At 40.1% G+C, this 26,513-nt stretch overlaps 1 protein-coding gene across 7 annotated transcripts in view; it reads right to left on the bottom strand.

The window, feature by feature from the left end:
* ADGRA1 (adhesion G protein-coupled receptor A1) overlaps window positions 1-26,513 on the bottom strand; it is a 486,631-nt gene that overhangs the window by 304,689 nt on the left and 155,429 nt on the right. Inside the window, exon 1 of one of the 7 annotated variants that reach the window (XM_075935216.1) lies at window positions 1,029-1,309. The exons of the other annotated variants lie outside the window; for them this stretch is intronic. The gene's annotated coding sequence lies outside the window, so the exon portion shown is untranslated. Of the gene's footprint in view, window positions 1-1,028; window positions 1,310-26,513 lie in introns of those variants that run through there. 7 annotated transcript variants of the gene reach the window in all.

Raw genomic sequence — 26,513 nt, forward strand, 5'->3', positions numbered from 1 at the left:
TACATTATTTGCCAATTCATTTCAAATATGGAATTCAAGTTGCTGATTTTAACCTGTAATGCCATACGTGATATACAAGTTACCTAGCTATTTGAAGAGGAGATCTTTTCTCATGATTAACAGTAACAATGGCTAGTAACAAATCTAAAAGAACCAGAATGGAGACAACATTGTTAATGGGGGTAGTATGTCAAAATGGAAAAACAGATACTAGGTTCTAGTTTTTTTTTACATATGCTGTGTATTTTCCCGTGGAAACTTTTTTCTGCTTCTCGGTAACTTTTGAAAGCCCATAGCAATAACAAGCATAAATCTGAACCATCATCTGTAGGCATTAAAAAGCTGAGTCTAATGTTAGTAAAAAAATCATACCATTTCCAGGAAAACTGTCTATCATTTCGATGACCAACCTAGGCCATCTACTCCCCTTATTTTAGAAATGATACTAAAATTTGATAGGTCATTTTAATGACATCCTTTCCCAGAATACTGTAGATATATTATCCACAGTCCCTGGTACCATATTAGTAAGTATGTTCTTCTTGTGATTATTCCATAATGTGTCAGTGTACTGATAACTTGATCTTCTCCTATCTAGCCCCCGCTGGCAACTATCTATAATCCTGTTCAAATAAATGTGACAATTATTACAATTGCATACCATTTATATTTCTTATTTCTGAAATAGGAATGTTACTTTATTACTACTTCTTTATCTTTAACTGATATTTTTGTTTCAAACAGAATGAACTTTTCAAAAATATTAAACCTGCTATTTTCTAATTTAGCTAAAGCAGTTGGTTATATTGAAGCTTTACAGTCATCAGTCTCCACTTTCACTGAGTTAAATAAAGAAACCAGGGTAATTTGGTTGCATGTTTACATTTTCCCCAAGAAGATATTCCTGAGGTTTGGCAAAAGGCTTCATCCTAAACATGCCAAGCAGCAGCATAGGCTGGGCCACACACATACTTTATGCAAACAACTTTGGCAACATCCAAGCATAGGAGAGGAAGAAAAAGACCTACCACTGTAATACTCAATGGCTGCAGTGTGACCCAGTTAAAGTGACCAGAAATGCATTTTTTAACTAACAGTTATGGTTTTATATCATTTTTGACAGTTAATTCTAACTTCTAAGTTGCTGTTTTGAGTATAAATGATGTGTCATTTGTGGCATGGGTGTATACATCCGGTGGCATGACCTGAAAATAAATCAAAACCAAACTGCTATTACAATTACAAATATATGAAGCTACATAAATTCAATTCTAGTTGTAATAACTGACATGTTTATATTTATATCAAGGTTGCACAATTGTAAAATATTGCTAGAATATTTATTGTAAAGTGATCTTTTGCATTGTTTTATATTATTGTTAGAGGTTCTTATGGCATGGTACCATGATCTTGACTAAATATGAATGGGAGAAGTAATAACAGGGTGGAGTTACTTAGTAGGAATTGCCTTGTCAGAACAGAAAACATTTTCTAAAAGAGTCAGAAAGTTACCAGAAGACAGTGTCCTTTCAATTTACAAATTAGAACATATACAAAACATGTACATAATGTGATATAAAAGGTCCCTCTCCATTCCCCACCATAGTTTCAGCATCTCAAACACACTCATGCAGACTAACAGTCCTTCATATTTAAAAATACAACTATCCTAGCAAGACTAGTTGGAGCAGAGCTCGTTAGAAATTTTTCACTGAATCATAGAACACTAGAAGTGGAAGGGACCTCAAGAGATCATCGAATCCAGTCCCCTGCCTTCATGGCAGGACCCCGTACCATGTACACCATCCCTGATAGATATATATCTAAACCGCTCTTAAATATCTCCAGAGATGGATGGAGATTCCACAACCTCCCTAGGCAACTTTTTTCAGTGTTTAACCACCCTGACAGTTATTCCTAATGTCCAATCTAAACCTCTCTTGCTGCATTTTAAGCCCATTGCTTCCGGTCCTTTCCTCAGAGGCTAAGGAGAACAATTTTTATTTATTCCAGTAGTCAAACACTGGAGATATTTAAGAGTAGGTTAGATAAATGTCTATCAGGGATGGTCTAGACAGTATTTGGTCCTGCCATGATGACCTCTTGAGGTCCCTTCCAGTCCTAGTATTCTATGAGTCTATGCCAATATCTAAATCACTGATGAAGATATTGAACAGAACTGGTCCCAAAACAGACCCTTGCGGAACCTCACTTTTTATGCCTTTCCAGCAGAATTGTGAACCGTTAATAACTACTCTGAGAATGCTTATCCAGCCAGTTATGCCCTCACCTTATAGTAGTCCCATCTAAACTGTATTTGCCTAGTTTATTGAAAATGTTGTTCAACTAATACCACTTCTATCAAAACCAAAACAATTTGAAAATATTGATTTTCACAAGGTTTTGTCAAAATGTTCCATTAGTTTTTTATTACTTTGATTTTTCAATTTAAAAATTAATTGTTTTTAACTAAAATGTTAAAGTTTTAAAAGAAATCTTGTTTTAAAAATAATTTTTTTTCATGGGGCATTTTTAACTTTTGGTCTGTTTCAGAATTTTGTTTTTTTTTCAAAGTAACAAAATTTCCCATTAAATGAAAAATGTAGTTTCTGCCTGCTTTAGCTGAGCACTTAGCACCTTGAGCCTCTGATCTTTGAATTGGCTACCATGTATTAACTAGATAACTGGAATTCAGGAAAATGGAGATAACTTACTACATGCAGGGGAAGCTCTGTTTGTCCATTTCCCCAACGATTTATTGTGGTATAGAAGAAACAAACTACTAATGATCCTTTATACATAGAAACTTTACCAGGCACAAAATAGATGCTTACTTCTTCTCTCTCAGCTACTCAGAACACTTGTCTAACTGAACCTCTGATTATCCAAAGATGTCCTTAAGACTTTTCATGATTTATGTTTACCTCATGTATTCATATAATAATGAATTATGGTGAAATAGCTATATTTAATCCCAAATTTCATTAACAAAACAGCATATTTCCCTTGACAAGTTAGATGCTGACAAATTGGGCTGCTGTTTTAGATTATTGGTGGTTAGGTCTTCAGATAATATGGAACTTGCTTCCACTTAAAAATGTATGTACTGTAAATATTTTGTATACATATGTATAACAAGAATGTCTAGTCTTTGTTCAATTTCTTTACATTGGTACATATTTCATAAAAAATTATTGGTTGAACAAAGAAGACATCTGCATTGGAAAGTTTTCATTATGGTACTACACACATTACGAAAAGCTCTGGGAAATGCAACCCGTCATGGAGCAGATGCCAAATACCAGTGAAAGATGACAGACATTGCTTTTTGCATTTTGTCTTTTTATTATGAAACAAAAGACACACAGAGGTCAAATACTCCATTTCTTATTCCTACAAAACTCCAGTGATCTATAGGGGAATTATACTCAAGTGTCACTGTAGGATCATTAGTACTGGGGGAATTCTGCAATTGTCGCATTTGGAGCCATAGGAAAATTGCTGAATTCCTCCCATGCTGGATTATGAGCCTAAAAGCATAATGTGTTTTTGTAACAGTTATAAATAGTGATTGTGAATGGCCTCAGGACATGCAAATAAGACAGGACAAAGCTGAAACATTGCATCTAATGCCTATCATACTAAGGTGATCACTTTTCATCAGCTGGCTACAGACTAGAGTTCAAGAACTAAGGTGAGTTGGCAAATCTATGTAAAGCCATTTCAGGAATATCTGGCCCTATGATGTCTGGCCCGAGTCAATGATTCATAGTTCACAATGCTATGTACTATCAGCAGTTCCTACCCTGCCATATCCAATTCCTATAACGTGATATACAACAACAAAGTCTCTCAGGCTACGTCTAGACTGCAGGCTTCTTTTGGAAGGAGCTTTTCCAGAAGAGATCTTCCAAAAAATTATTCCAAATGAGAGCATTGACACTGCCAAAGAGCATTGAAAAGTTATCGGTGTGGAAGCTCTCTCGCATTTAACCTATGATTACTATGGACGGAGTGGCTACCAGGGCACCTGTGCTTTTTCCTCTTTCCTCTTCTTTCAAAAGAACTCCCTCTTCCCCATCCACACATGCCTTTTGGAAAAAGGCTTCTTCCTCATAGAAAGAGGTTTACCAATGTAAAAAAAACCCCTCTGTTCTTTCAATTTTTTTCGAAAGAAAGCGATGGCCATTTTTCTGAAAAAACTCTGTAATGAAGACATAGCCTCACAAAGACTGGACCTATTTTGAGGCTTCTGACTCATACCAAATGTCTGCAATAACTAGGCAGCTAGTTGAGATTTAGAGTCCACTTTAAATATATTAAATAAAGTGTGTTTATGCAGAACTGAAACAAAACAGAATTGGATCCAGTATGACATACTTTGAATATGAAAACTACTATAGCATTTTTAATAATAGCACAGTGACTGCTGTAATACCTTGTAACTGAACACTATTTTCATTTCATTTCACTTTCTGTAGAACTTCAGAGGAGTAGATGAGTTAGTCTGTAACAGGAAAAACTTCAACAACAAATAGTCTAGTAGCACCTTAAAGACTAACAAAACATGTTGAGGGTAACATGAGCTTTTGTGGGCACAACCCACTGGTTCTGGACTTCCAACATTCCTGTCATCCGAAGAAGCAGGTTGTGCCCACGAAAGCTCATGCCATCTACATGCTTTGTTAGTCTTTAAGGTGCTACTAGACTATTTGTTGTTGTTGAAGTTTTTCCTGTTACAGACTAACTCATCTACTCCTCTGAAGTTCTACAGAAAGTGCAATGGGATATTTTTTACTCTCTCATCAGCTGCCATAACAATTGCATTTCTTCTGATGGCTAATATATCCAACAGTGTAATATTTCCCAGCACACTTTGCAGTGCTATTTTTTGGTATAGCCCTAAATCCTGGCATGAGTTCGAACAAACTTCTATTTCAGATGTGAAAATGCAACGCAGTCATGCTAATGCTATGAGTTTTGAAGTAAACTTTTGTTAGACTCTCTTTTGCTTCTTAGTATAAAGAATCTGAATGTAATTGTGTGGAATGGTGTTTCTGTCTGTGCATTCTATGTACTCAGAGAAAATCTAGGCTATTTCACATGGTTGATTATCCAATGTTTCCTCCACTGTTTTCCCACCTTACTTGCTCCAGTTAGTGCTGGTCATGTAACATTGTCTGATGCAGTGAATCTTCCACCACTGTTTGTACATGTTTATTTATTGTCATTGCTTTGATGAAAAGCTCAGAGCTTCCTTATATCTTGTGATCTACCCACATTGTTCTTTCTTTATATTTCTAATCACAAACCAGATAGTCTATTCATCAGCACCAACTTACCAAAACCAGCAAAATCTGAGCACTGCACACTGTTCCACCTACAGAGAGTTAAAGTAACGGAATGGGAACTGTAGATTTGGGGGGGACCCCTACTTGGTAAGTAAAGATGCACAGAAATTAAAATCTATCAATCAGCAATTGATGTTTAACTTAGGTTTGGTGTTTCATTACTGTACATAAATAAATATGGGGAAAATCATTGCAGCTGCAGGTCATCCAGAGCAGAAAACCCAAGCTAGGCACTCATCCATCACTGAGTTCATATATTCCATTGGATAACAATAATACATTGTTAAAAGTGAAAAAAAAGAACATACCAATTGTTGTTACTAATAAAAAATAAATTTTAAATGAAGATATTTATTCTTCTAGAAGGCTTTCCTCTCATTCCACTCCTACATACCAAGATCTCCAAGACATAAGATACTTACATAATATACAGGCCACAGGTTTAAACACATGCATGCATGCACTAAAATGTTCACTAATTAAATTCACACTTGTAGTACCTCCCCCTCTCCTTTGACTGCCAAGGCTTTTCTGAGCCCTAGTTGGTCCATTCAAGAGGCAATGAATGGAGAAATGCTGCAATAGAAGGAGAGATTAGCCTGAAGGCAAGGGCAATAGCCTCTGTCTACAGATATAAGCCTTGTTTTCACTAGAAAACATGTGCAGACCATTGTCATTGATTGTGTTAACTCAACACAATTAAGGAATCAGCATAAACCTGGTTAAATCATCTACAGCCGTAGATCAGCCAATTGTATTTAAACTCTGATCTCAGCAAAACTTAATCATGGTTATTCAGCTGCCTCCTGCTGGTCTGCACTGACTGCTAACCATTGTCCAGTTAGGTTGACCATTTACAACAGGACTCAAAACACTAACATCTTATAGACAAGGCCACTGAAGTTGCTGGAGAAAAGGGTGATGGAGAGAGAGTAGCATATGAGGGAGATTAGGGAAGGAGCTGAACTGTTGTGTGTGTTTTAGAGAAGAGAAAGTAGGTGAAACAAAAACTTCTGCAGGGCATGGATTCAGTGGTCAGGTTCAGAAATTATATAAAAAACCAGACTATTTTGAAATAGGAAGCTGTCATTCCAATAGGGTTTCCACTGACTACAAGCACTACTCAAGCTTTCTTCTCATGGTTTGTGGAGTGACTAGAATGCCTTGATAGAATTATCACCTCATCATGCATATTTACCCGTTTATAAGTTTTATTTTTAACATCTTAGTGAAATTGAACTTCTCAGTTAATTCTTATGACAATAACATGTGCATGTGTCTATTCGCATCTCAACTTTACCAATTTTTACATTATTCGAGGCTGACCCAGAAGTCACAGGCTAACAATAAATACAGTCTCCCATCAGGCAGAAGAAGTATATTATCCTTCCTACACTGAATTAATGAGGTAGTAGCTTAGCATTTGACAGATGTTTAGGGTTTATTAGTGAACATATTTAACCTTTTATTTCCTAACTGCACATTTCCTTCTCTATAAACAGAACAGACACATATTCTTGATTTCCTTACCCTAGGTCTTTTCCTAACTGTCAAATACCAATAATGAACAGACACAGAATAGATGAGAACTGGTAAACAGCAGGGTCAGCTAGAGGTTTGTGAATTAGTAGTTCTAATTGTTTCAAAAGACATTGCCACAATCGACTGAAGGTAACAACGAAGGGTATGTCTACACAGTATTTCAAATTAAATTGATATAGCGGAGAGCTTATTTTGAAATTGGTAAACCTCATTCCATGAGGAATAGCGCCAATTTCGAAACTGTTATTTCGAAATAAGCACTGTGTCGACGCTTATTTCAAAATAGGGGGCCTCCAGCCCTTCCCATGGTGCCCTGGTGGCCACTCTGGGAACAACCAAGAAAATTCCTCTCCCTCCCTCTCTCCATGGAGCCCTTAAAGGGGTAGACTCTGGCCACAGTGCCTGTGCCAGCTCCAAGCCTTCCAGCCCAGAGCCAGCAGTTGCTACACCTGACCCAGTGGCCCCAGCATGAGCCAGGCAGCCAGTGCCAGCCAGCCTTCCACCACTCCCCAGGACCAGTCTGCCAGCTCCCAGGACCCTGGTCCACTGCCTGGTCCAGTGCGGAGATCAGGGACCTAATTCAGGTTTGGTGGGAGGTCTCCAACGTCCATGATCTCCGCACTAAATGGAGGAGCACAACCGTCTACAAGCGGATGGCTGCCAGCCGGGTCACCAAAGGCTAAATGTGAACCCAGGAGCAGGTTCTCATGAAAATAAAGGAGCTATGGCAGGCACATGCCAGGGCCACAGGGGGCAGCTCCCAACCAGGGGCAGACCCAGACCTCTGCCCCTATCTTGATGCCATGGACTGCATCCTGGGGGACAGGACGGTCTGTGCCCCCCCAGGTGGTCATCGACCCTTGGGCAGAGCTTGCTGCGTCCTGCTGCTCCAGCCCCTGCTGCCTCCCCAGCTACCGGTCCTCCTATTCCTTCTCCCCTTCCTGCTTCTTCCTCCCTTCCCTCCCCACACCCCCAGGGATGCTAAGGCCCTTGCACCCATGGTGCTGGGAGATAGTTGGGCTGGCGAGACCCCCAACCTTTAGCCCTGAGCTTCTCCTCTCCCTTCCTCCCCTTGCCTCCCCCTGCCAGATCCCTCCTCCCAGGTTTTCCCCTCCCCTCTCCCACCCTTCCTTCTCCCCTTTCCCACCTTCTTTCCCCAGTCTCACCTTAGTTTCATTCTCCCCCCACCCCAGTTTTATTCAGTAAAGAGGCTTTGTTGTAATGAACACATGTCTTTTATTGTACAGCAGGAAGGGGGGGTTAGGGAGGGGTAAGTGGAAGAATGTGAGGGAGGAATGAGGCATAAGCCCCCAGTGGGGCACACCAGGGAGACTGTTACTGCCTTCAGAATGTGCTGCAAGGCTCACAGCAACACATTCAGGAGAAGCACCAGAGTGCCCAGGGGCATCTCCGGCTCCACGGTGCCGAGTGCTGTGGTGTCCTGAGTGAGGGCAACCAGAGCATACAGAGAAAAAAATGATTTGCTGTCTCTCAGCGAGGTAGGCAAACAAGCAGGGAAACCTTAGAATTGTCTGTCCAGGGGAGTCCCTTTAAGCACAGGTCTCAGATAGCCTCAGGCAGCAGCCACACAAGGTAACTCCTGACCTGATGCCCTGCCAGAACCGGTTCCAGCTGGCCTTAAATGCAATTCAGTGTCCTAACGGTGTGGATATGCTATTTCAAAATATCAAAATGCTATTTCGAAATGCATTTTGTGTCTAGACGCGTTATTTCAAAATAAGATATTTTGAAATAACGCTGTAGTGTAGACATACCCTAACAGAATCAGCCAGGGGGCCATGAATTAGTGCTAAAGGAAACTAGCAGGAATAATGAAAGGAGACAACAAATGGCAAGATAGACATACAGAGTAGAGGAGTTCGACCTACACGAACGTGTGTGGGTGACTCAGTGATGATCAACAGGAAGCAGGATTTTGACCACTAGATATTGATATGATACAGGCATACAGTGAGATGTTCTACATACTAATCCCTGTTTTCTGCGGGTCACCACTGCCAATGGCTGTTTGTCCATATGGCGTACTGATTCATTATAACCTTCTCTTAGAGAGGCACGCTTCATTTATCAGTAATCTTTTCCTCTACTGTCCTGTACATGCTGTCTCCACACCTACCTGTGTCTAGATACACACAACAGACTTCTAGGAGTCTAGCTATTGCCATGGAGATAGTGACTTGCATGAATAATTTGGTAGTTGAAAGGAGCCCAAGGCTCTTTAACTTGTCCTCCTTTGGGACCTTTCTGTGCACACATGGCCAAGGATAATTCTGTATGGACTAAGTTTCCTTAGACATGCGCCATCCTTTTTGTAGTTCACTAACTCACACATCTTCTTTCTGGGAACATAAATTCAGAGCTCAAGAGCAGCAAATGAACAAGCTTCTTGCAATGATGATGGGGAAGTATACACCTGACTTTTCTTTTCTCTTTTTTTTCTTTTCAGCTAGTGAGATTCCACATTTATATACTGCTGTTCACCTTGAGGCTATCACTGCACGCTCAGAAGATAGAACAAATGAAATATAAAATAAAAATTGCAAAAATGAAATGTAAAAAAATAATTGCTCTTTTTGTGGGGGAAAATTTTGGGTCTGTTATCAGAACGGTTATTCTCTGTTCCAACAATGCAGTTTTTTATAAAATTCCAATATTACTGACATAATATTCTCATAGATCAAAAACCAGTAACTTCAGAAGAGTGACTGGAAAACAGAAATATACACTTTTGACACAGTATATTATTCTGTATTTCAGAAGGCTATTTAAATTCGATTTCTATGAGATTTGTGTGTGTGTGAATCTATTTGTTCAAAAACTCCCCCTAACCAGTAAGAGCTAGGACCCCCAAATTTGATGTCCCACTTTTTCTTATTCTAACTTAAAACAAGATCAAGGTTTGGTTGTGTCAGGAAAATGAGGCTGTGCCTGGACTTTGATTGTTTTCCATAAAAGAGAAAGGGAGACGGGGAATTCAGAGGGACACAATACTGCAGAGTGACCACTAGGGGATGCAAGGACCTGGAAGGGAGTGTCCAGCTGGGGGCAGAGTCACCATCTTGCCAGCCATCAGTCTTCTGCCCCCAGCAGGAGTCACAGCCCACCCCCACCTCAGCACTGCTGGGCCACCCAGCGTGGCCATGCTCAGCCAGCTTTCACCACCCTCTCCTCTGCACCCTCAGGCCAGGGCTAGCCTGTACCCACAGGAGGCCTCTGAGGCCCCTCCTGCCTCCCAGGCCCAAGGAGCACTGGCAGGAGATTTCCATGCCCCGCCTCTCCCTCTACTATGCCCTGTCCTTCCCCCCTCCGGAAACCCAGGCAACATGAGGAAAGACTTCTAGTATTTAAGTGTCATGTCATGGAAATCACTTCATTTCATAAATAATCATATCATTCACAACTACAATGCAAGACAATCGACCACCCACACCATTTCATTGCAAGATATGACATTACTTCATTTATTGTAAATATTGTACAAGCACATCAGCAGATACATTATTCTTCCACATTATTCTTCCTCTTCCAAAGGTCTGTACAAACCCAAGTGGTTTGACTTGGGTCTGCATACTGCAGCATGAATGCTGTAGTCCTACTTTTGAAGCCTGGGTCTAGAAATGCTACACATAGGGTCAGCATGCAGTGTAGATGCTCAAGCACTAGATTTATGAACCACAACTTTAGACTTACCCTTAAATAAAGTTCAGTTTTCAAAAGAGCATAAAAGCTCCCCTTGAGGACAATGTGCTCGTTGTAAACTTCACGTGGCTAGCTTAAAGAGATGCTCTTTTACAAGAGATGGGGAAAGGAGAAAGGGGAAAATTTACAGGGTAAACATGAAGGACAGGAAATAGGTGGGGTCAGGTTCTTGTAGCACATTCTTAGTCCGAAGTATTTTAGTGGAATAGTTTTGGAAGATGGGCTATAGATAGGATCCACATCATCCCATCACTGTTCAAAAAGCTTAGAGATTTGGTGAAAGTATGCTATCAAATATGTAGAAGCTGACAGATTGCTGCCTGCATTACTGTTCGTCTTTTTTCAAGCTTTTAGAGTCAGCAAGCTAGTGCTTGGATAAGCAAGGGACACTTTAGAAAGCACTTTGGAGTGGAAGAATATACAATAGGAAGAGCAATCAATCATCTTAGTCCTGAGGATCTTGAAAACCAAACTGAGAGGGTGAGGTAAATTCTTAACACTGCAGCAGAGTGGTGGGATAAGACAAGAATTAGCCCAGTTAAGGCAGGGAGGACATAGACGTTAAAGAGACTCAATGGATAAGGTTCCCTCTTTATTCATTGTGATGGAAATCCCTTCATAACATACCAATTTGTTTCATTTTTCAAAAATGTGCTTACATAGTTACAAACATATGCATAAATGGATAGTTTTCACAGTAAAGAGGGGTAAATAGTGGAGTCCCCCAAGGATCTGCACTGGGACCAATGATGTTCAATATGTCCATAAATTAAATGGAAAACAAGGTAAGAATTAGAGGCAAAGTTTCCAGACGTTACAAAATTACTAATGATAGTCAAGCCTAAAGCAGACAGCAAAGAGTTACAAAGGGATCTTACTAAACTGGGTGACTGCCCCCCCCCCAAAAAAAAAAGATAGCAGATGAAATTCCATATTAATAAATTTAAGTAATACACACTAGAAAACAACCTAAATGATACATACAAAATTAGGGGGTATTAGTTAGCTGTTAACACTCAGAGAGATATTACAGTCATTTTGTGGATAGTTCTCTGGAAATCTGTCTTCATTGTGCAATGGCAGTCAAAAGCTAAATGAATGTTAGGAACCATTAGGAAAAGGATAGATAACACAGAAAATATCATAATGCCTCTATATAATCCAGGGTATGCCTATTCGTTGAATACTGTGTGCACTTCTGATCTTCCCAGCTCAAAAAAAGATACATTAGTATTGGAAAAGGTACAGGGGAAGGCAATGATCAGGAGTATGGAACAAATTCCATATAAGGATATATTAAAAAGGTGGGGGCTGTTCAGCTTGGAAAAGAGATGGCTAAGGGTGTTGAGAGAGTCCATAAAATAATGAATTGAGAAACTGAGTAAGGAAGTGTTATTTACTCCTTTCAAATACCACAAGAACAAGGGGTCACCCAATGAAATTAATAGGCAAGAGGTTGAAAGCAAACATAAGGAAGTAAATCTGCACACAACACATGGTCAACCTGTGGAACTGGTTGCCAGAGGACGTTGTAAAGGTCAAAAGTATAACTGAGCTCAAAAAAGAACTAGATAAGTCCATCAATTGCTATTGCCAAGACTTTTCAGAGGGGCAGCCATGTTAGTCTGTAACTGGAAAAACTTAAACTATAAATAGTCTTGAAGTGCCTTAGAGACTAATAAAAAATGTAGACGGTATCATGAACTTTTGTGGGTACAACCCACTTCTTCATTTGAATGGTAAAGATGGTCAGGGACTAGATGACAGGGGATGAATCATTCATTTGGCATCAGCCACTGTTGGAAAACAGGATACTTGGCTAGATGGCCCATTGGCCAGACTGAGTCAAAATATTATATTTTTATGTTCTAAAGTTTGGGCTACTATTTGGTTCCTATTCTTTCCAGACAAGGGCTGCAACACAGTGATGGCATTAAATTGTGCACAGGACATGTGAGACCACCCTATTAGAGAATCAGAGCTAATTTCCTGCTTTCAGAACCATGCAAAGAATCCAACAGTGGTGTGGACTTGGCAGGAAAAGTACTGTAGATTGGGTACACAAGTAGGGTTCAGGTTGCTAAGCACTTCACATCTGGACCTAGAGAGTCAGGTGAGTCTGAGCTGGCATGAAAAGAGAGGAAGTCTAAGGAACAAACTGATGCCCCTTGTATATTAATTGGAAGTCGAGGAGACAACACCAGATGAAAATATAATTCCTCTCAGTTTAAAAAATTTGGGGGAGAGGATAGGATGGGAGGGAAAATCAGTGAATATCAGGGAACTTTGCAGAGATGTGGAGGAGGCAGCCAAGCATTTTGCCTGCACCTCCTTGCAGCAGATGTCCAGTGCAATCACTCTGAATGGAAGGGATACTGTTAACATACCAAATGGAGTATAAAAGCATTTGAAGGAAAGCATCCCTTAAGGAAGCTGAGTAAGGGACATTGGAGGTCCTGCATCTTTTACAACAAGGAGCCGTTGCCTACCCTCTTTCAAGAGAGCTGGGGAACGGACGTCAGGGCTCCTACATCTGGAACAGCGAGGAGCTAACCCTCTCTTTCCATAGCCCCCTCTCACCTCATACAAACAGAGGTTCCAAAACAGGAGGGCTCTGAGTTTGTTGGGGTCCGCACAGTACAGTCTGTGCCGCTTCCCCAACTGACTTAGGTTGGAGCAGCCCGAAGATTGGGATCCAGCTGGGCAGAGAAACAACTCTCCAAAAGACTCCCACTGTGCTGAATGCTGAACTACCTCTATCACAGTAGAGACTCTGGCCTTTTGTGTTTGTCAATGGTAATTACTGCTGAATGCAGACGTGTGCTCAGTGCTGCACAAAAGACAGTTAAGGATACAGTCTCTTCCTCAGGGAGTTCACAATCAGAGAAAAGAAATTCTCTTCCCACTCTCTCTCCCTAGCTCTACTTTTATCTTCCAGCATCCCTGCCCACCTTCATCAATTTGCTGGTATAGGAGCCTTCATTCAGCCCACCCCTCCATTTCTTAAATGCTCCCTTTAGGCCAGAGATCCATCCAGTCTGCTGCTCAAGAAGATCTTTTTTTTTGGGGGGGGGGGGGGGGGGTGTCAAAAAAAGGCATACAAGCCTGCAGGAGGCAGAAAAACTTGAGTATCAGTGCACGGGCAAGCAGCAATCTGTATTCTTTGCTCCCAGGAACTCTTGCTATGTACTATATCATTAACAAAAAGGGAATCAAATTGGGGTGGGGGAGGGTATTTTAATACCTACTGTTCCTTCTCAAACTTGTGACCAGCTCCTACCCTGCTACTACACCTCTAGTAGAGGTAGCAGTAAGGAAACTGTGTAAACAGAGGTACAGAGTAACTATTTTAAATGCTAATTTAACATTGTAAAAGATTTTAGTTTGTTGTTTGCATCTTGAAAATCAAAGTACATTTTCAAGCCACAAAAGTATAATTTATAGGATATACATTTATAAATCTGTATGTGATAAGTCTTTCTGAAAGATGACAGCATCAGATACAAATATCAAATGAATATTTCATCTAGATGAGACAGTAGACCACATGTCAAACTAATGTGACTATTTGCACAGGATTACTGGGAAACAGAAGACTGAATGCTCATAAATCCAATTATGTGACTTCCTGAAATACTGTTACATTTGTTAAAAGACTGATAGATTTTTAAGGATCGTATTGTCTGTAATTGAAACAGCTCTATAAATTAATGTTACTGGACATTTTATTTTATATTTTTGCCATTTTGACCGTTAATATTGGAATTTTATATGGAACACCATACATATATTTGTTTTGGTGCACAATACACCAAAATAAATTGTTAGTTTAATGGTGTCTAATGTTATTTTAAATCTGTTTATGAAAATCATTCTAATGTGAAAAAGAATCAGCATATAATCAATTTGTTCAACTATATTAGTAATGAAAAAGCATGGAAAACAATACAACTTTTAAATGTTGACTTAAAAACAGAACTCCTGGGAATACTGTGTATTTGTTTGTTTCATAAACAGTATGTATTCAAACAAACTTACAGCTACTTTTTGAGTAATGCTTTAAAACAATGCCCTAAATAATATCCCCACAAGGCGTTGTGCCTGCAAGAATGTACTGTTATAATGTACCATAAAACAGAAACAGTCTAGTAAACATTAATGCAGATGAACTAATATTGTATTTATTTTGCATAAATAATACTTATTACTTAGCATACCAGCATCAGACTCAACACCAACAAAATTGTTATTTTATTCCAAGTTTACAAAGAATTTTCTTTTGGGAAAATACCATCAATAAATTAATTGTTCACATTTTTTCTAGAAATAGTAAACTTTTCAACAAAATCAACAATACTGATGTCAAAGACATATACTGAAATTATATATACAAATTATACTGTCAAATTCGTATTTAAACTGTAATCCAAATTGTGAATTCTAGCCTTTTGCCTCTGTTGACAGCTAATACATTAATATGAATTAAACCCTCTCCACACTTCCTGAACAAGAAAGGCCAAACTTTCTCCTACTCATTGTTTTAACAGCATGTGAATAATTTATTGCTATTTGATTGCATGGATTGCCACTGAATTTCAGGCTCAGTAGATAAAGTGCCTAGTATCTGTCTTGTATACCCTGTCTTCTTGCATCATCGGTACACCTTCAAAAAAATTTTAGTTCAAGAGACCATATGTTATGTCCATTTTCCCATTTTCGAGGAGTACATTTATTTTACTGAATAATTTAAAGACAAAAGAAACTTACAGTATGTTTTTCCCCTTAAGGATGATAAATTCACATCTGATTTTAACTATCCATAACAAAATGTCAAGGTCCATTACCAAACAATTTGAGACCAAAGAAATTAAGTAGAATTTTGAACTTTCCTTTGAAGATTTCTAGATTTTGAAACACATTACTCATACTATGTTCAGGGAAATTTCACCTCTTATACAACCTCTTTTCTCCGTTCCCGCCCACAACTAAATTAACAAAATAATTAAAGGAGTAAAATCTAATGTATTATGAGGCATTTAGGGTACTAGAGTGATGAAGGCTATTGAAATGCCTATGTTCAAAAACAAAATGTTCCTAGCTAAGAGATATAAGTATCCTTATAAGATAAGAGTACAACCATACGTACAGCCAACCCATTAGATTATTATGATAATTTTCCACTTCATTTAAATATTCTATGTACCAATTATAATGGTTACCAAAGGACTGACTAGTGAAATAGAACTTATGTGCAAAGTGTCTCCAGCCTTTGTTCATATAAGAAATGACTTTTCAGATAGAAGTAAACTGGGGTTTATCTTAGACTAAGCATTTGGAAGTGTACTTTGACCTTTTCAAATATTTTTTCAGAGGGTTATAAACAATGTGAGACCAACAGTCAGAACTGCATCTAAGAAAGTAGACAAGGAGTAATGTCTTATTCACTAAATATTTTATCTTACACTGGAGTTCACAACCTAACTTTCTGCAACTTTCTTTTGACAGTCTTTCACTAAAACATTCTGGCTGTGTCTACACTGGCATGAATTTCCGGAACTGCTTAAAACGGAATACTATTCCGTTTTCAGTTTTTCTGGAAAAAGAGTGTCTACATTGGCAGGCTGCTTTTCCGTAAAAGCCCTTTTTCCGGAAAAGCGTCTGTGGCCAATGTAGGCGCGTTTTTCCGGAAAAGAGCCCCGATCGCCATTTTTGCGATCGGGGCTTTTTTCCGGAAAAGACTACTGGTCTGTCTACACTAGACCTTTTCCGGAACAGTGTTCTGGAATAAGGACTTATGCCCGAGTGGGAGCAGAATAGTTTTTCCGGAATAGCGGCTGATTTTGTACAGTAGAGCGTCGTTACTTTTCCGGAAATTCAAGGGCCAGTGTAGACAGCTCGCAGCTTATTCCGGAAAAGCAGCTGATTTTCCGGAATAAGTGGCCCAGTGTAGACACAGCCTCTGAAGCAGTTAAGTCAGCTGATGGAGGAATTATCTTCAACATCAGTCTTTTTTATTCAAAACCAGAAAAATATTTCCTCTTCTACAATAGATTTAAGGGAAAATTGTATTTGAAGTTGGGATTTTTCTGTTTAGGAGCAGCATTATGTTAAACTGTCTTTTAAAATTCATTGACTCCTACCACTGAGAATCAGTTGACAATTGTGCTTCATGCTGATTCAATATTTAAGTAGTTGTCCATTAAAAGAAATGCATTATCGTTATACGAGAATAAAAAAGAGAGGAGGGCTCTGACCTATGCTTCTTTCTCCAAATAAGTCCCTTTGGCTCTGTGTAATAGATGGCCTAATGTGAACCTGGCTTAATCTGGGATCAGGTCACAATTCTCCTCTAAAGTTGATTTTAGATTTTACCATTTCTCTTGGGGACTATGAAGCATGTACAAATGACTTTATAAGCTCTGAAAATAACTCATTTCACTAAGATAAGCAATTGTCCTGTCATGTCAGAAAAAAATACAGGAGGCAATGGATATGACTTAATTAGACTGAAACTTTATTCACTTTAAGTATCGGGGAATACCTGGCAATATATTGTATGGTGCAGATTAATTATTTCTCCTTTTTGGGAAGTCCTACTGCCAGCTCTTCCCTATCTTACCCTGGTTCCAGCCAAATAGTTGCTATGACCCAACTGCCCTCTCCCATGTGAGAGCCAAGGAACCTTAAAAACTGCTGAGTTTGTGTCCATTACCCCATCCCCCTCAGCAGTGGTTTGTGGTGTGAAGGTGTCCCACCACAGGGTTGGGAGTAAGGTGGGCCTGTGCAGGAACTCTGTGAGCAGGAGTTCAGGAACGTGTGTGGCAGGGTCACAATTGAGTGCTCTGGACTGGTGTTCCATGCACACCCAGGTGCACGGGCTGCTGTGCGATGCCCAGGCCGAGAAGGCTGGGCAAGGAGTACTCGGCCCCTCACCACCCACTGCCTGTGTCTAAGGAAAGTAATGCAACTCACTTGATGGGCCTTCCCAGCCTCATCCAGCCCGTGGGTGACATCCTGGAGGAGGGGTACCAGCTCCAGGGACAGACTGACTCTTGGATGGTGGGCATGGTGTCAGCGCTGGCCTCCTCCTCTGCTCCACATTGTCATCCTCCACAGCCTCGCCCTTATGGAGGAGGATGATGGGTATGTCCAGGCTGTAGTCGACGATGAGGAGAAGCGACCTGCCCTCCTCCCCAGGATGCCAACTAGCTGGGAGTAGAAGCGGCAGCTCTGGGTTGCTGCTCCCAATCAGAAACTTCTTTCCCTGGCCTTGGTGTAGGCCTGGTGCAGCTCCTTAATCTTCATTCTAACCTTATCCAAAGTGTGGCTGTCTCCTCTGGACCAGGCTGTCAGCCATTCGGTCATAGACATCAGCATTTCGCTGTCTGGCATGGACACCCTGGAGGTTGGACTGACCACTCCTCCCCCCCGATCTCAATCAGGTCCAGGATCTCCACTTCGGTCCATGAGGGAGCCTCTCTCTTTCAGCCAGGGGCTTCGAAGGTTTGCATATGTGGAAGGCTCAAATGGAGTATGGGGCTCTGCCATAGCAACAAGGAAGGCAGTGATGGCTGCTGGTGTGAGGTAGCCCTTTCTCCTGTGGCTACATCTTTAAGGGCTTCAGGAGAAGGGCAACTATAGAGTTTTGATCAGTGTGTACAGAATGTCCAGCAGGGTACCTGTGGGAAGCCCTGGAGGCTACTTATTTCAAAATAAGCATAGCTGCGCATACCCTATTTCAAAATAACTTTTAAACTACACATTACTCCTCGTGAAATGAGGGTTACAGAATTTGGAGTAAGAAGCCACTTATTTTGAAAATATTTCAAAATAACAGGCTTGCTGTGTAGATGCTCACTTTGTTATTTCAAAATAACATTAGTTATTTCAAAATAATGCTGATGTGTAGACATGCCTGAAGAAATCTACTATTTTGGCAGTTTCAAAAAAGAAGTTTGTGACATAAGAAACCCTCAGATATCTTGCTCATGTAAACATTTTAGCTGCTGGATTCTAATTGAAGCCACATTAAAAAAAGCAAAATGAACTAAAACTACCTTTAATCAATGCACCATAAATGAGACAAACTCTTTTCAGCACCTTTAAATAGGCAGAGCCACAGCAAAATCAGGAACCAAAGTCAGAACTACCTGGGACTGCAACAACCTCAAATATAGTTTTTTTGAAGGAAAACACTGCTCATCCAATCTCCACTAGAGACTCTTTTACCCAGCAAGGACCATTCATGAGGCTTGGCTTCTTTCTAGCTGGTTAGATCTCATTCTAAGTTTGGCTGTTGCCAGCTGGGTACACTTCAGGCATGTTTTAATCATCTGAAATTCTAAAACCCTGATTCTGGCAACAAAAACTAGACCAAGTCTAAGGTGCAACTTTACATTCAAATTAACCAGTAGTGAATAACTATGGCTGTGGTGTTGCCTGCCCCTTCTCCCACAGTAGAGAGTATAACCAATGTGACACTGCTCCTGGGAGCAAAGGAATGTAATGGGGGAGAGCAATTTAGATTTCTAAATAATAATGATACAGTGTGATATCCCTAATCCACCAGAATTATCATGGACAACACTTTAAAAACACAAAGTTCTCTTTAATTCAGAGAAGTCCTAGTTATCTCTGAGCATAAAACTAAACTAAAATTCAATACTTCAGATGAACTTATATGGTGTTTTAGAAAGGGTAGTGTCTCAGGATACTGTTTCCAGCTGTACAATGAATTTTATGCACATATTCCACCCTCATCCCCTCCCTTCTGCTGATAAGTGATGGGAAAGGGCAGCTCAGAAACAATGTCCTGCCATATCGGGCTCCCACTGAGTACACACTAACCCCATTCTCCCAAAACTCACTACAGTGTCACAGCTCATTAAATTCAACTGAAGGATGAGAAATGAGTAGTGTTACTGAATCTGCACAGTTTGTGTTTACCAGCAAGAACACTGCATGTAGTGTTGCTTGCAAAATAGTCCTGTAATATGGAAGCACTCTTGTTGGCAGCTTTGACAATTTATCTTTTCATACCAAAAAAAAAGTGAAACAGTGGCTGCTTTAAAACTGTTGCTCCTTGTACTAATGGGAAAAGAGGAATATTAAACTATTACAGTGAAATCTCTGTTGCCATCAAAAGGTCGTTGATCTAAAAGACAAACAACCTAGTGTTAATGATTTAACTAAACATTTTTCACACAGATTACATGCTCATCCATCAATGTACAATATGTTTCACATCATGAAAATAATGGCCAACTCCTTCCAAATGTTAATTACAATGAATTGTACATAAATCAAATACAGATTAAAAACCGTCATGTTTTTAATCTAACAAAATGCCTTACAACACACAAAAATGTTAAAAAAAAAAAGTTGTTCTTCTTTGAAAGCTAGACAATTCTCTGATCCATGAATATAAAAGAGAAAAACAGCATGGTAGCAGGGAATATTTTTATCTGGGAAAGCAACCTCCAGGATATGATAAATTGATTCCTTCCATTGTGTGCCCCCCTAACATGCCCTTTTCCTTAATAGAAATGTGCACAACTCCATTTTTCAAAGGAAAACTGAGGAACAGGTGTTGTGACATTACCATATTAGATAGTATATAAGGACCTCAGTCAGATTCAGAGTCCCACTGGGTAAGTACTCTGGGAAATAAAATAAATGTATATCACACATACTGTATAGGGTGACAGGAGGAGAGGAAGAGAGTCTTACTATTTGCCAAAAGTTAGAGGGAATTTGTGGCAGATGTAGGGAAAAAAAAGAGAAATTCCAAAGGCAAAAACAAAATAAAATTAATAGAAGAATTAAGGTTGTTTAGCTGAGATCCTATTACCTAATACATCATTTGTAAAACCAAAGCTTTTAAAAGCAGCAAAAAGAATGCTAAGGATATCTTCATTCTTCAATTGTTCATATAGTAGATAGATTTCTCCCACCGCATAAACACAACACAAACAAAATGAACTCTGATCCTTAAAGCAGTAATCTCAGAATAAACTAGCTACAAAACCTTTCTAGGAAGGGAACAGAGATTATATGCGTACACCATAGCAACACATACGGATTAACCTCAATTTCAAGTCCTCAAGTATTTTACCATTTCAGTGCAATGCTTTTTTCCTACTAAAGGTCATCCACATCATCGTTCCAAAGGAATTTAAAATATAACTACTTTACTTAAAGATATGTCAATTGATAAATATATTAACTAAATATTTACCATATTGCATAACATTTATTTAATAGTATTTAGATAGCACAAATAAAATAATTTTAAATATATATTTTGTAACCCCAACAAAACTCATAATGAGTATGTGGCAAAGTTGTATTGCCATTGTGGTCACATTTCTCCATAATTGATAAAATAATGCAGGCATTGTAAGATTTAGAATGTCTTTAACTTTCCTTTTCCTTCTTTTAATTGCTTGTATTTTTAAATTGCTGTTACTTTCACTGATGATTGAAAAAAGTGTGTGTGTTGGGGGGGGGGGGGAGGGGAGAGGGCGGTTGGAATTAAAAAGCACCAGTCCTGCAAAATTTATGTGGTGGTGAGACCAAATTTGGATCAAGTTGTGCATAAAATAATAATATTCAGATAACATCTGTAGCTCTGCAATGTGTAATGCTACTATTCTCAAACTGTGGTTTGGGACCCAAAAATGGGTAGTAACCCCATGTTAATGGGGTTGCCAGGGCCAGCATTAGACTTACTGCGACCCAGGGCTGACGCTCAAGCTCCACCCTCACCCAGAGTGTCACGTTTCAGATGTGGATTCCTCTTCCTCCACCCAGGGCAGCTGGGCCCAGTTGCAGGCCCCTCCCCTCCCACCCAGCATGGTTAGCCTCAGGATCCACTCCCACCTCTCCATGGGTCACATAGTAACTTTGTTGTCAGAAGGGGACTGCAGTGTAATGAAGTAAAGTAATGCACATTGGAAAAAAATAGTTCTAACTATACGTACAATATGATGGGGACTAATTTAGCTAGAACTACTCAAGAGACAGCTCTTGTAGTCATTGTGGATAGTTCTCTGAAAACATCCACTCAGTGTGCAGTGGGAATCAAAAAGCAAACAATGTCAGGAATCATTAAAAAGGGATAGAGAATAAAACAGAATATCTTATTGCCTCTTTATAAAATTATGGTATGCCCACATCTTGAATACTGTGTACAGATGTAGTCACCTCATCTCAAAAAAAGATATATTGACATTGAAGAAAAGGTTCAGAAAAGGGCAACAACAATTATTAGGAATTTGGAACGGGTCCCATATGAAGAGAGATTAAAAAGACTTGGAGTTTTCAGTTTAGAAAAGAGGAGACTAAGGGTGAATGTGATAGAGGTCTATAAAATTACGGCTGGTGTGGAAAAAGTGAATAAGGAAATTATTCCTTATTCCCACAATATAAGAATTAGAGGTCACCAAATGAAATTAATAGGTAGCAGGATTAAAACAAACAAAGGGAAGTTTTTCTTTACTCAGCGTACAGTCGACCTCTGGAATTCCTTGCCAGAGGATACAGGCAGTCCTCGGGTTACGTACAAGATAGGGACTGTAGGTTTGTTCTTAAGTTGAATCTGTATGTAAGTCAGAACTGGCATACAGATTCAGCCGCTGCTGAAACTGATCAGCAGCTGACTACAGGAAGCCCGAGGCAGAGTTGCTCTGGACGTCAGATTCAACTTAAGAACCCCAGGAGTCCCCAAGTCAGCTGCTGCTGAAACTGATCAGCGGCTGATTCCAGGAAGCCTGGGGCAGAGCAGCAGCGCCCCAGCTGCTGTACCACAGGCGTCCGGAGCAAAGCCGCGGAGCACAGGGTCAGCGGGACAGCCCAGACGCGCCGCGGCTGTCCTGCTGCCGCATGCTCCGCGGCTTTGCTCCCTGTCTCCCTGGTCTGCTGGTCTCCAGCAGACCAGGGAGCAAAGCTGCGGAGCACGCGGGCAGCGGACAGCCCAGATGCGCCATGGCTGTCCCACTGCCAGCGTCCTCAGAGGCTTTGCTTCCCGTCTCCCTGGTCTGCTGGTCTCCAGCAGACCAGGGAGACGGGCAGCATACCCCGTTCGTAACTGCGGATCCGACATAAGTCGGATTCGCGTAACTCGGGGACTGCCTGTACAGTGAAAGCTAGGAATTTAACAGGGTTCAAAAAAGAGCTAGATAGATTCATGGAGATTAGGTCCATCAATGGCTATTACCCAGGATATGTAATGATATCCCTAGCCTCTGTTTCTCTGGAGGTGGGTGCCAGGGGAGGGATCATGTGAGGATTACCTGTTGTGTCCCCCCCCCCCCTTGCGGCATCTGGCATTGGCCACTGTTGGCAGACAGGATACTGGGCTGGATGGACCGTTGGTCTGACCCAGTATGGCCATTCTTATGTTCTTAAGTTCAGGAACCGCTGTAATATATTAGTAACTGAACTGAGAAGCATATCTGGAACAACTTCGCTATTACCAATTTAAAGCACCATTGGCTGTAGATGTTTTGGTAGGTAGCAAGATGCCTGACTTAGAATATGAAATACAATTTTCATATGTTAATGGGTTCTGGAATGGATGGGACTGAATTTTTTTTTAACAGTTTCAGCACTGTATCTAAATTGTTTGTCGGTGGGCAACATGCCTGAAATTGTCCACGTTTGAGCTGTAATTTGTTCCATATCCCATATTTCTTGTAATATATTTAGCTACAATAATCTCACTGTAGGAGTTTCTTTCGTGACCAATAGCAGTGTGATGAATGTACTGACTAAAATTTATAACGGCTTGTCATTTTTTGGTGCTCTGAAGGTTGGAATGAGAGGGGCACATCAGAGCATTCCTCTTGCTCTTATGAAGAGAGCAATTTTAATACATATGACCAGTTACCAGAAATAGGCAGTTACAAGAAGTTAGATGAAGAAGTCTGGCTATGAGGTACAATTAAAAATGATAAGACAAGAATGAGAGGCTGATATATAGGAGAGTAATATCAGTTATGTCAGCTAGATTTTGAACAGGTGATATTTCTTCACTTCGTCTATTTTTAGTTCAATATGTCACCAGATGAAAAATTCATTAAAATGTTTCATGTTTACATTATTCACATGTCGAGAGGTCCAATTCAAGACTGGATAAAACATCTATTAGGGATATAACTGGTAAACTGGTAAGCATCACTCTTAACTGGTTACTGGTAAGTGTCACTGGTATCAGGTAACCCGGCTAGGCTGGAGAGGCCCCCTGACCAGCAGGATCCTGGATAACTCTAATGTTTAACCGGTTTACTGATTAAACAGGGTTTTACATCCCTAGCATCTAGACTCCCAAACTCACAGGGATTCACTTCCATCCATTCATAGCACTGCAGTCATAGAAACATAGTCCATGCCCAAAGAACTAGGGGTGAAATTTTGACTCTCTAAAAGTAAAAGGGCTTTTTTCAGTCAAAATGTTGAAATCTAAGTCATGTTTGGGTTACAGATGATGCAATTAACAGTTTTAAAGAATCCAATACAAAATAGAATTTAAACTAAACTTCACCTAAAATGAGATTTGTGTAAAAATGTCAATTGTCTGAACTACTCTGATTTAGAGGCAGGGCTACCCAAAATTTTCCTTCCCAAGAAGTCTGCACATCCTTACTTAGGAAATGTACTTATGAGACATATATTTAAAGAGCCATACAAGATTTATAGGCTAACACAGTGTCAGCTCTTGCCAGAGGAACGTGGAGCATGTTTATTGCCGTAATCCTTTCCCCTCCCCCCCCCCCCCCGCCTTAATCAAATATGGTTTCGGTGACTCTCACAGGACAAAATGTTCATAAAAATCACTACAGCACACTAATTATTGAAGATAGAATTAGAATTTCACACTTTTTAGTAGTAAAAGGTCTGCCTCGTCTTGAAAGAAAAAATAACCTGGGATAGGTTGGTGTTCCTTGCTTTCATAAATATTCACAGTGCAACCTAGAAAACAGTTGCTGTACAATGTATTCAGATTCTTGGTCCATCTGTCTATTTTTCCTCAACTTTAAAATCTGTTTTCAAAATTACAAAGCATTTTTTCTAACGGATTTGTATTTCAATGGTTCCTTTCTTTTTTATACAGTACATAAAATCACCCAGCAGAAGGACATTTCCCTGAAAACAATCTGCTATCCAGGCCCACCTTCTCACCCATGTCATTTGGAGTGGTTCCCAAACTATCCCCAAAGCACCAGCATTTCAACAATTGGAATGGCAACTTATTTAATTGTCTGAGATCTAGCAGGCTTCTATCTGAAAACAAAACATGCACATATACCACATTCTATGAACATGATTCAAGTTCTTTTGAAAATAAATGATATATTGTAACCATGCTATTTTATGTAAAACAGTGTAGCTCTCATGGGGCAGTCAGCAACATACCTAATCATAAGCAGATTCATTTTCCAACCATGCAATAGATTATTTAGGGGATTTAATGAATGTTACATGAATGTAATCTGTAAAAAAAAAATAGTTTTAACTAGCAGATGAATTAAAAATAGTTCAAACCTAGTTTAAATGATGTTTAACTTGTGTAAGTAAATTATAGACTTAAGCTACATAGTGTTGAGAAATACATTCTTAAATCAGTTGAATCTTATTAAAATAGGTGTGAAAGAGTGTCTAGTAAATACAAAAGTATTTAGTTACCAGTTTTTTAATCTAGTTCTATTTATTTCATGGGCCAAATGGCTCAAATGTGATGACGTGCACTTTACCCATGAAAGCTCATGAGTCTATATATTGTTATTAGTCTCTAAGGGGCCACAGGACTACTCATTTTTAATGTAAACTTGGTGACAACTGATTTTGAAATTTAGATCTAGTCCTCTTGCTTCCCAGCCCCCATATTTAAAAGCTGGCATGTGTTTCACAGACAATATAGAGATCACATGTATTAAATTAAGTCTAGAGCCTTCAGAAAACTTTACCAAATGTTATGTTTGTAATCTTCAGTGTTTATTTTACTATGAAATGAACACATTCAGCAATAAGTCAGATTTATTGTGAAAATAAACACATTAGGGCCTTATAAATAGCTGTTAGAAGAGTTCCGTATGGCATGCCAAAAGCTGAAAATGATTGGTTCGTGAACTTTTCCACTTCTGCTCTAAAACCTGAAAAAATGTTTATTTTTGATTAGCTATGAAGAAATGAGGATTATATTTCATCTGCAGCCATTAAAGTAACAGAGTTTTGAAAACTTTCCCCAGACTTAAGGACTGCATATTTTTAAAAATGGTTAACAACAGATGGCTGTGTCTCCATTGGGTCGATCTTGCGCAAAAGTGGCCGCTTTTGCGCAAAAACTTGCTGCCTGTCTACACTGGCTGCGAGTTCTTGTGCAAGAACACTGACACTCCCGCTCAGGAAGAAGCCGCTCTTGCACAACTGTTCTTGCGCAAGAGGCCAGTGTAGACAGGCAGCCAAGAGATTTTGCGCAAGAGCCATCCAAATGGAAAAAAGCCCTAGTGGCCGCTTGGACGCTCCGTACGCGCAGGCAGCTTTGGACTTCCTGGTAACCCGAGCCCCCTTAAAGGCAGATGCACCTTTGCCACCTCTGCCATGCGGCTCTGCTCCCTCGAACAGCCACCAGATCACCAAGGATAGCCGCTCGGGGGCGAGGAGGGAACAACCCGCACTCCCAGCGGAGGAGGCCCCAAGGGGCACAAAGCGGCACACCCCTTCCTGGTCCCCAGGGGAGATCGAGGTCCTCCTGGACCTCTGGGGAGAGGAAGAGGCCCTCCACAATGTCTATGTCCGTCGGTGAAACATGGACATCTTCCGCTGCATGGCCCAGGTGCTTTCTGACCAGGGTCATCCAGCCCAGACCTTCGAGCAGGTCCAGGCTAAGGTCAAGGAGCT

Source organism: Pelodiscus sinensis, chromosome 8 (assembly GCF_049634645.1).
Source record: "Pelodiscus sinensis isolate JC-2024 chromosome 8, ASM4963464v1, whole genome shotgun sequence".
NCBI classification, from domain to species: domain Eukaryota; kingdom Metazoa; phylum Chordata; order Testudines; family Trionychidae; genus Pelodiscus; species Pelodiscus sinensis.